We start from the raw sequence: 12,096 nt of genomic DNA, 5'->3' as shown, positions 1-12,096 counted from the left end.
CAATGTGGGTCTCTGTCTCTGTCATGGCAGAATGGATGAAGAAAGTATGGAATATATACATGTTAGAGTATTACTCAGCAGTAAAAAACAAGGACTTCTTGAATTTTGCGTACAAATGGATGGAAATAGAAAACACTATCCTGAGTGAGGTAAGCCAGACCCAAAAAGAGGAACATGGGATGTACTCACTCATATTTGGTTTCTAGCCATAAATAAAGGACATTGAGCTTATAAATCACGTTCCTAGAGATGCTAAATAAGAAGGTAAATCCAAAGAAAAACATATAGTCATCCTCCTGAATATTAACCTTCATCAGGAGATGAAATGAGCACTTTTTTTGTAAGTTGCTTTTCAAAGACAGCAAGATATCTGATTTTCCCTAAGTTTTGCTTTACATTTCAGAGATCATTTCAACTATGTGGTGCATACCTACAGGCCTTCTGGAACAAATTTTCCACCCTATAGTCATTATCATGTTGAGAGTATCATTGTAGACACAATTCTAGGAGTGTTTAAAACACTTGTCCTTGAGCTTTTGCAAGACTATCAAAGTGAAAAAGGATGCTGAGTAGAGCTGTATTATTCCCATTCTACAGAAACCAAGGATAACTTATACTACACTCTGTGATGCTGCGAGTTCACCACTTCTGTAGTATGCAAATATCTGCACATGTCTTTTATGACTGTACTTTTAGGTCTTCTTTCTGAGAGATATGATTTTTGGCTTATTTGAAACTCAGAATAAGCTAAGCGACATTAGTATTAGTCATTTCTTTGTTGTGAGATGAAATGAGGAATTTTGGGAAAGAAGAAACAAACTTAATTTTATTTTAGATAGTTTCCATGACCTTTATTTCCCTTCTAGTTTCCAAATAAACCTTTAAAAGAGGGGCATAAATAAAAACCAAATTGTAACCATGTCCATGCTGAACAACCACAGGACCTTGAAGGAGTCCCTTTTCTGGGAATGGCCTCACCACGAACACTGGAAGACACTAAACATAAAGAGAGTAGGGCATGGGCTTTAAGATGGATGAGATACTCATGGATTTATTTGATCCAGAGAGCCACAGACTAGTGGTGAGTTTCATGCTCTTTTTTTTATTGTTGTTTAAATTGGAAAGTTTATTTGTTCAGTCCACCAGATAGGATGCAAGCACTCTCAGGACAAATACACAGAAACAATGCAGATGAACATCAAACAGTAATGTAGTTTAAATGAAAGGAAATCTCTTTAATGTTATGACAACATACTCCCAAGAATCTCCTCTTCAGTTAGCAGACATTTCAATAAAAAAAAGGGTAATGAATTAAGTGGTAGTCAGCTTGAAAATCTTAAAAATAAAACTCTGACTCTATTAATCCATGCCAGTTAAACAATGTAACTAAATTTCCAAGTGCAAAGGAGATGAAGCAGTCAGTGACCCTTTTTTTTTTAACCAGCCAAAGAGAATGCTTCCTAGGACACAGCAGGCAGACTGATCTAGAACACAGTGTAGTAAGTTCATCTCAAATTGTGCGAAACGCTCATCATTAGTATGTATGGCACATTTGGTCCATGATGTAGTTTAATGTCAAGACATACCACAATTTGTTACAGAAACACATAGATAACTGTTGTATATATATATATATATATTTTAAAAAGCCAGGTATACTTCCACATACAAAGAAAGGTCCTGGGGGGGGGGGAATTTATAGGAAGTAGTCTGGGGTACGGCGGGTCACATGAGGCTCTCCACGACGAGGTGCTGGGGCAAACTGAAGAAAAGAATGTTTTAAAGTGTCATCTAATTCCATGATAGCAGCCTGATTTCCACAGTGGTAGCAGTAATTGGGCGCACTAAAAATGGTAACCACATTCCGATCATGGCACCAATTATAACCTTCCATTACAAGCTGGTGAGCGCGAGACACCAGTGTGAGACCATTGGCATGGTTAAATGTTTCAGAAATATCTTGTCCAAAGGTATAGCCAGCACCACGTGGTGAAATGCCCCATCCACCATGGTCATCTGGATCTGACCATAAGAGATCACACATTGGGCCCTCATGTGGAACTTTCTTGTAAACGATCTAGGGCTCTTATATGATCCAGTGTATCTATGGATGGAGACAGGCCACCATGGAGGCAGAATATCTGTCCATCCACTAAAGCTGTAAGTGGAAGATAGTCGAAGAGATCTGTAAAGTATTTCCACTCGTTGGCATTCCCATACTTTCGCAGACATTCATGATAAAAGCCATACACTTGGGTGATCTGTCGGCTTTCATCATTTCCTCGCAATATTATAATGCGCTCTGGATAGCGCACCTTTAATGCTACAAGCAGAGTCACAGTCTCCACAGAATAACCTCTGTCTACGTAGTCACCCGTGAATAAATAGTTTGTATCTGGTGATTTTCCACCAATTCTGAAGAGTTCTATAAGGTCATGGAATTGGCCATGTACATCTCCACAGACAGTAACAGGACAGCGGACCTCTTGTACCTTTGATTCTTTTGTTAAAATTTCCTTAGCCTTCTCGCAGAGTGTCCGCGCTTGGTTCTCATTCAGCTGCCCCACCCACTGGTCCAGCTCCTTGGTGAACACCTTGTCGTCCAAGGCGGCAAACCGTGCATCCCAGCGGCCGCCTCCTCCGCCCCCGCCGCCGCCTCTGTCGGCCCCTGGCGGGACCACCTAGCTGCGGAGCGCGCAGCCCACGCCCCGCCTAAGCTCAGCGAGCAGCTGCGGGCCACGGCCTCAGGGAGCTGTCGCCCCGCCCAGCCTCGTCTGGTCCCGGCCAAGCGCCCCAGGGCGCGGCGAAGTGGCACAGGGCTCAGAGCGTGGAGCTCGGCAGGGCTCGGAGAGGCTCCTGCCCGATGGCACCCGCCCGCTGCCACCGCAGCCCGCAGGCCTCTCCATGCTCTCAGGTTTCATGATCTTAATTAATCCATTTTTCTCCTCAGAGTCTCAGTAAGACTGTAAAATAAGTACTTATTGTATTTATGATAAAGAAGAAAAAAACACCAAAACTCCATTTCTGCAATGCTTGTTTTAAATAGGAATTGGAACAATATCTTCCCTTTGAGCTTTTGGGGGAAATTGAATGATGATATTAAAAACATTCAGAGCTTTGCCTGGCACCTTCTAGCGAGTATTATTCATTTTCATCATTCACTGTGATCATTATTGCACCTTGAAGCAATTCCAAAGGTGAGTCATCTGGGTGGGCCCTGCATTGCCAGGCAATGCAATTCTTCTGTCTGTGCTGCTGCAATCATTGGAACAGACCAGATAGCATACAGATTAAAGGAAGAGCATAGAAAGTTACATAGCATCATTTAATATGAAATAGATGTGGCATTTGCCTACCAGTGCATTTGAATGCTTGGTTCAAGAAATGGGGCAGGTACAGCTATAAAGTGTCCAACAAAACCAAACCTCAATGCCTTCCCATGCCAAATGATTTAACATTAAATTACAAAGAGAACAAGGGAGCATAAATCTGCATATACATCAGCATTCTACAAAATGTCCATGTAGAATGCACATAATATATCAGCACAAACATAATATGCACATATTCAAGCAAAAACAACAACAACAACAAGAAGAAAAACCCAGGAGAGTGAAAGAGCAAAATGTTCTTACTTTCCTCTGTTATGGTGAGATTGCTGGCTGTTGATACCTCCCTCTTTGTAATCAATCATTTAGTATCAAAAAGGCCTTCAGCTTTTTACTGGAAACATATAAAACAAACAAATGCTACAGAAAGGTGTAAAATGAAGTTGCAAGTGCTCAGTACTTAGGATAATAAACTTGGCAAATGCTTTGAACCCACCCCTTGAATTGCCCATTGTCTTTCCTTTACCTCCTGATATAACTTGAAAGTTCATATTTTGCTTTATAACTTACATTATGAATATAAAACACCACCAAATATATATATAATTTCATATTGTAGATGTTCTGAATCACCACTTAATGATTTAATATTGCACTTTCAGATTTATATATAATTTGAATTTTAGGTTTAGGGGATTTGTTTTCTCCTCTACAAATCATTTCCATGTAAGAATAAACCATGATATGTTTTCTATATTTTAAATATTTATTACATAAAGTAAGTGTAAAGTTGGAGTGGGTGCACTATAGTAGGTGTATAGAGGTCAGAGGACAACTTGGAGGAAATCTTTTCTTCCACCGTGTGGGCCTCAGGAATCAAACTCAGGTCATTAGAGTTGGGTAAACCATTGACTCATGTAGCCCATCCTCTTAAAACTTACCATTTTATTTCTTAATTCTCTCTTTCTGTTTCTGTCTCTCTCTGTGTAGTATGTATGTATGTGTAGTGTGTGTGTGTGTGTGTGTGTGTGTGTGTGTGTGTGTGTGTGTGTGTGCGCGCGTGCGTGTACATGTGTTAGGGTTTCTATTGCTACAGTGAAACACCATAACTGACAAGCGAATTTGGTGAGATTGGGTTTATTTGGGTTACACTTCCACAAGACTGTTCATTATTGAAGAAAGTCAGGACAGGGATTCAAACAGTGTGGGAACCTGGAGGCAGGAGCTGATACAGAGGCCATGAAGGGGTCCTGCTTATTTACTTGTTTCTCATGACTTGCTGGGCTTTTTTTTTATTTTTGAGAGGCATGTCATCATTTTAATGATATAATGATGGAGGAAGGTCATTGGTTAAATAAAAAGAAACTGCTTGGCCCTCATTGGTTAGAAGATAGGTGGGAGGAGTAAACAGAACAGAACACTGGGAGGAAGAGGAAGTGAGCTCAGACTCCACAGCTCTCCTCTCAGGAGCAGACACCTCAGAGAGATGCCATGCTCCGCTCTCCCGGGCAGATGCAATTCAGCTCTGACCCAGGATGGACCTAGAATCTTCCCGGTAAGACCGGTGCTCACAGATTATTAGAGATGGGTTGATCGGTATATCAGAATTAGCCAGTAAGGGCTAGAGCTAAAGGGCCAAGCACTGTCTAAAAGAATACAGTGTCCGTGTAATATTTTGGGGCATAAGCTAGCTGAGCAGGCGGCTGGGGTGCTGGGGATGCAGCCCGGCCACTCCCCTTATTACTACAATATAGATCTTTGGTGTCTCCCTCATTAGCAGTAGACTAACCCCTCTCCTCCCTCCACAATGTTTCTATGATGAGTGACAAACAGAAAGGAAATCACATTTTCATACTAAAAACAAAATGATCAGAGCCTTGATTTCTCCACTGCAACTACATGCAGAGTTCAGGATTCCACATGCGACACCTCGAATCACAGACCAACACCTCACATTCTGACCTGGAATCTCTCCCTCCAGCCTTGGGCTGGCTTTGGCCTGGGCTTAGGTAATAATGATACCTATAGGTGCTGCATGGAGGGCTTTGGGGAGAGGGGGGAGCTTGGTGGACAAACTGGGGGTGGACTAGCCTACACCCCCCACACTCCTGAGAGCCTGTCCACCACCGTGCATTGGCTCCATCCTGTGTCAGGCAAGCAGTCTGCTTCCTTCACCCCTCTTATAGTATAGGAAGTCCCCTACATGGAAGCTGGGGACAACTTTTTTATCTTTGTGGGCTGAGAAGACAGAGAGGCTGGACAGAGGTTTAGAGTCAGAGGCAATTGGGGGTATGGGGTAGGCTGCTCCTCTGCTCCTGGTGGTTCTGCCCGTAGGAGTCTGTAGGGAAGACTCCCACTCTTCTGCCCTGGACGGTATAGTCTAGATCTGGAAGAATTCATTCTTCTGGGGCTCCTGCCCAGGGTTGAGTCCCCTAGGCCAGTGACCCTAGGAGAAAGGGGCTTCTTCATTCATACCAGGCCCAGCAGTGCGGTTCTTCTGGGCTCTAGATCCTGGAGGACTCTATTCCCCAGGCCAGTCTTGCGCTTTGGACTGCCCCTTCTCCACTGGCTCCACGCCCCACCCTCTCATTCCTCCTGTTCCCGGATGCAGGCATAAGCTCTTCTGTGTGTTCAGTTCCCAGCCAGCTCTGAGGTCCAGCTTCTGTTCAGCAGCTTGAGGGGAGGCACCAGTGCCTGTTTTGGACTTTACCGGTTCTGTGGCTCCCCACTAGGGCCTGCAGCTTCCGCCTTGCTCTTGCCATCACCCTCAGGAAGATGACTGTTCTTGGTTATATCGGGGCCTGCTTTCTTATAGAAGCTGGGACCACCAGCCCAGCGATGGCACCACCCACAGTGGGCTGGACCCTCCATCATCAATCGCTAACTAAGAAAATGTCTTACACTGGGATCTCATGGAGGCATTTCCTCAACTGAGGTTCCTCCTTGATGAATATAGCTTGTGTCAAGTTGACACAAAACTAGCCAGTAGTGTGTGTGTGTCTGTCTTTCTGTGTGTCTGTGTAGTATGTATGTGTGTGTAATCGCCCGTGTGTGCTTGTGCAGTCCAGACGAAGGTATCAGGGGTATTGCCCCCCACTTCATTCTCTTGAGAAGGGATCTCGTCACTGAATTGGAGCTGCTTTTCTGATTGACTGGTGAGCAGAAACCCATAGCAATCCTCTTGCCTCCAATTCTTCAGTCAGTACTGGGGTTATAAACAAGCATAGCTACACCCAGTAGCTATGTGTGTGCTGGAGCTTTGATCTCAGATCCTCATGCCTGCAAAGCAATGTTTTTACCCATTGAACTATCTTCCCAGCCCTATGTTGTTTGTTTGTTTTTATTTTGTTTGTTTTGCTTTGACAACTGTTGCTGAAGATTTGGATTTTTACTCGTGTTTCTTTCAAGAATAATATTAAAATTAACATTATTACAGATGAGTCCACATAATCAACATGGTATATGCTCTTAAGTTTCTTGCTATGCCAATTGTCACCAAAAAATTAGGAATTTAAGCATCATCACATGGTGTTTTGGTCGGGATTTTCCAGAGCAGAAAATCAATAAGAAACACATGTGTGTGCATTCATACAAGTGTCTATTTTAAGGAATCTGCTTAGACAATAGAACCTCATCAAAATCTCTAGGAAAGGCTGACTGGGCAAAGATCCAACTCAGAACAGCAGCTGCAGTCTGAAGGCAACCTGATGGCAGAATCCTTTTCTTAACAGAGGTCAGTCAATCCTTTCCTCCCTGACAGCCTTTCATTGGTGGATTGGCTCACCTATATCATCAAGGCTGATATACTTAACTAAGGCCTAGTGACTTAAATGCTAATCTCATTTGAAAATACCCTTGGAGAAATATTTTAAGTGTTTGGTCAAATATCTTATTACTGTATCGCCACCCAATTTGACATAAAAAACCATCAGGTTTAGATCTCATTACAAATGTAGATTTAAAAAAAATGCCACTCCCCTTCCAAACCACAGGAATCACGTGTTCTTACCACATGACCACATTTTTTTGACATAGGTTAAGATGCTAAGAAGCCCTGGGCATTTTCTCTCCACCTCACTTTTTTTTGGGGGGTCCATTATACACTTTGCCTGTGTTTGCCCCTTCCCAACAGCTCCATGTTTAACAGGAACATTTTTTTAACTTCAGTAGCATCACTGAGTCTTAGTGAGTATGGGTAGTGGATTTGGGGTAGCGTTCTCACCCAGTGACTAATTGTGCCTCTTTTGCACTCTACCATATGAAATGGATTTGCTGCGGGTCCCTGGCAGCTTGCTGTGGAAAGCAGCTAGTCCCAGGAAGGGACTGCCCATGAGGTGGCTGGTCCCAAGCAAACCTTGTGGATGGCTGGCTGGTTCCTGGAGGCAGACAGTGTGTCCTGGGATGGTGCAAGTCCCTGGCAGTGGGCAGCAGGAGCAGCCGGTCCTAGGCAGGGGCTGTGCATGAGGCCACGCTGGCAGGTCTCCAAAGGTGGCTGGTCCCCTGCCAGGCAGGGACCACACAGGAGACCACAAGACCACGCGGCAGGTCTCCAAGTGGTGGTGGGGGGTGGGCAAGAGAGATATCAATAGGCACACCATACAGAGTGGAGTTGGACATTTATTTAGGGGTTATGGAAGGGAAGGGAGAAGGGCAGAAAGGGGGAGGGGGAAGAGAGAGAGTGAGAGAGAGTGAGAGAGAGAGTGAGCCAGAGCCAGAAAAAAGAGTAGAGAGAGACAGAAGTGGGGGAAGGGGAGAAGTGGGGAGAGAGGCAGAAGTTGCCTCTCCGAGAGAGAAAGATAGAAAAGAGAGAGGGCTCAGGCCGGAAGCTGAAGATCAGCCTGCCTCAGCATATGGGGGAGGGAGTGGGCGTGGATTGTTTCTTAAAGAGCCAGAACAATCATAACACCATATTTTGTAATTGCATCAGCTATTCATAGGCCATGGGGGGGGTCCTTCATGGCCTCTTGTAGAAGGAAGCTACGGGCTGCGTTCCTGGTGCCCGGCCACCCAGCTCTGCATGGCTAGCTTTACCCGAAATAATTACACAGAAACTGTATTCTTTTAAACACTGCCTGGCCCATTAGTTCCAGCCTCTTATTGGCTAATTCTCACATCTTGCCTTAACCCATATTAAATAATCTGTGTAGCACCACAAGGTGTGTCTTACCAGGAAAGGTCTTAACCTGCGTCTGTGTCAGCTGGGAGAATCATGGCGACTGACTAACTTGGCTTCTTTCTCCCAGCATTCTGTTCTGTTTACTCCGCCTACCTAATTTTCTGTCCTATTAAAGGCCAAGCAGTTTTATTTATTAATTAACCAATGAAACAACAGATAGAAAGATGACCCTCCTCCATCAGCCTCTCACTCCATGAAGGGGTTAGGTTACTGTGGGTCTTTGGGGAAGGACACTGGAGTATAAAGACAGGAGTTCTTCCTAGGCCCCCGGATGTCAGAGCCACTGCAGGGTGGCTGTGAAGAGTCACGAGTATTGTTTGACAGGAGCACATTGTCAAGGTCTCCAGTGCTTTAGACCCATGGGAGTGGAGAACACTATTCCAGGTGAGGCTCAGAGGGTGGCAAAGCCTTCATTTGGTCTGAGTGTGGCTGTTGATAGTGTGTGCAGAAAATGTCCACTGTAGCTTTCTTCCCCTGATACTTATAGCCTGGACTGCTAACCTGTAGAATGTTCCTAGAGAATTTAGCTAGTCCTGACTCCTTGTTCAATTGTATACAATAACTCTCCATCCTTATTTATCTCTGACTGCCTGTTAAATTATATATAATACACACACTGAAATTCCAGAGTTCTGAGTATTCTCCATCAGTGGATCCCAGTCCAGCCAATCACAGCTTTTCTATGTCCATAGCTATCCTTGCTTCATTCCCTCACTGCCTCTAGTCTGGTATCCAAGCTGTGTAAGGACACAGAATGCAGATGTTCACTAACCATCTGTTCCTCCCCTTTCCTTAAGGAATCCTGGGAGTAGGAAAGGTCACAGCAGCCACTGAATTGGATCCAGGTCCTTGTGGAACTTCTGGTGACCTTTGTAGATCCCTGCAGAACCCCTTACTAAAGAAGAGGAAGGCCTTATTGGAATAGTCAGTTTGTCCTCAAAATCAAACAGGAGTTATGGGGGTGGAAAGGAGGAAGGGGACAGGGAGTCCAGCCTCATTAGAGGGAGGAACTGGGGACTTCCAGGGAAACAGGCAGGACCTGGAGGCAACTGACTGGACATTCCAGGGTCTCCAGTCTTCTAGACAGGACTGCTGGAGAATTATGAATATGCTTTGTTGTGATGGTGAGGGGCTTCAGGGAATCACTGTGAGATCAAAAGCCTTTCTAAATCTAAATCGAAGACCCACTTGGCTGCCAGTGCACCCTCCTAAGCTTGCATGATTGGTTACATTTTGGGTGGAAGTTGGACTACTGAGGACTGATATAGCAGTATCAAACATTCCATGGTTTATGTTTGAAGTTTGTGCTCTTGGACATGGTTGCCAAGTGGACAAAGTACACATCCAGCCCATTGGCTTTGTACAGAGCAGGGCTTACCATCACAAGGGTCAGGGTATGGAGGCAAATTCTGTGATCATTGTGGGAATGATCCATTAAAGCCTTCTATGAAATCAAATAGGACAAATGGACTCCATATTTGCAAAGACAGCAGTTGTGTAGTACTGAGCGGGGCATAAGCATGTGTGTGTGTGTGTGTGTGTGTGTGTGTGTGAGAGAGAGAGAGAGAGAGAGAGAGAGAGAGAGAGAGAGAGAGAGAGAGAGAGAGAGAGAGAGGAGAGCCCACGAAGCAATGAAACTGTGGGAACTGATGGAAAGGTGAGGGGAACTGATTAGGTCATGCCATGAATTCCATGGTCACCGTTCAGAAGGGGACATCAAGCAGCTCAGAGACCCTGAAGTAAGCTCGATGATGTGATCGCTCCATCTCCTGTAGGATCATTTCTATTTCTTACAAGGAGACTAACACACGTGCAATGGGATTGTGGTTCCTATATGATATGGCTGAGAACTGGGTTACAGAAACTTGTGTCTGACCACTGAGTTCTTCCACGTAAGAACAAAGTCGATGCAATTAAAAACTATCCCCTCAGTTCATATTTTCTTGAAATCCATGCTCTGTCACATAACTATGTAAATTCACATGAAACTGAAAAGTGTTAACTAGCAGGCACTTACAACAAGCACAATAAAGTACCAGCATATTGTACAAGTTGTCAGTGTGTAGGGCTGCATCTGTCATAATTTGCAGACTTGTAACTGGAAAATTCTGTACCTCTATTAATTGAATTTCAAAAAGTGCCTGTTTATTGCATAAAGCACAAGCATTACAGAAATGTTGGAAATCCATGAGACAGGCAACACATTTTGCAGAATTCTCATTTTTAACACCTGCCTAGAATTTGCCTAGAGGCAGTTTCTAATTGCCCCGCCCCCACTTTGTGAACAGTCTCACAGAACTGTTGAAAAAGTGAGGCTATGTGCCCTACTATTTGGTAGTGAAAACCAATGTGTGAAGGCCCTCTCTCAAGAACGTGGACATGGAGCACCCTATATCTTCTGTCTGAGCAATGCTTCTAAAGACAGGCAGACATTCCTGGTCTCCAGCAGGGGTTAATTTTTATAACACTCTTTCTATGGCTCCTTCCAGAATGCAAGGAAGCAGAAAGACAAGAAGGAAACATGGAGAGAGCTGTGAAAAGACCCACCTGCATATAAATCAAAACTTGAACGATGGTGCAGTGGAGCAGGCTTTCTTGGACTGCCAACTTCCAAATCATGCCACAAAGACTTATTATTAGTTATGAATGCTCGGTCTTATGCTTGTGCCACTATCTCTTTTAGCTTACTTTAACCTCTTTCACGTCATCTATGTTTTGCCTCAGTGCTTTTTACCTTTCTTTCACTCTGTATGTCCTACTCCATATCTGGTTGGCTGGCAGCTGACTGGCTGGCTGACCCAAGATGTCTCTTATTTCTCCCTCCTCTCCTTCTTTCTTCCTTCCTCCTACTTATTCTCTCTGCCTGCCAACCCCAGCTATTCCTCTACTGCCTAGCTATTGGCCATTCAGCTTATTAGACCAATCAAGCACCTAAGACAGGCAAAGCAACTCATCTTTAGATCATTAAATGCAGTATAAATATAAATATAACAATCTTTGCTTTGTTAAACACATGCAGCATAAACAAATGCAACAATTATTTGCTTAGCTAAAAGGATATCCCCTAACAGTGAGACCATGAAAACATTCAAATGTCCAGAAAGGAAATGTAAACTATGTACCCTCTTACCAACTTTCCCTCCTACACAGCCTCACTAGCCTGGAAGCAACTCTTTGAAACCCTGGTCACACATGATGCTTCTACAGGCCTCCAAGTAGAGCATGTGGCAGAGACCCTGGACTCCAGAGCTGAATCACCGCAAGTCATATGTACCCTTTGCATGCAGATTTATTCACAAATTATCCACTGAGGCAATCCTTATGGATCTGTTTAGGGCCAGCCAGAGGTGAAAATAGTAGAAGTTTGGGAACGAAGGTCCATTGGGTCCTAGCACCTCTGGCTCTTGGCTAAGGCTGGAGAAAAGCAATTCAGGATACAATGTGAAAAGCAAAGTAGTTCTTTATTATGAAAACAAACAGACAACTTCAGAGAAATATATAGAATGTGCCCCTGGAGGTGATTGTGTTACCTGGCCCTCATGGGAAATTTGGATTTTTGGTCAGGTATGGGGAAAACATTAGTAACAAACA

The 12,096-nt window shown here is 44.1% G+C and overlaps 1 pseudogene; it reads right to left on the bottom strand.

Annotated features, from left to right (window-relative positions):
• Positions 1 to 1,696: 1,696 nt before the first annotated feature.
• Positions 1,697 to 6,091, bottom strand: LOC121436683 (annotated as a pseudogene).
• Positions 6,092 to 12,096: the final 6,005 nt, after the last annotated feature.

This window comes from Microtus oregoni, unplaced genomic scaffold (genome assembly GCF_018167655.1).
Source record: "Microtus oregoni isolate MIOR12 unplaced genomic scaffold, Mior012 000050F_002, whole genome shotgun sequence".
In the NCBI taxonomy this organism is placed as follows: domain Eukaryota; kingdom Metazoa; phylum Chordata; class Mammalia; order Rodentia; family Cricetidae; genus Microtus; species Microtus oregoni.
Note: the sequence above shows the minus strand (reverse complement) of the source record. Positions and strands in the feature narration are given on the sequence as shown.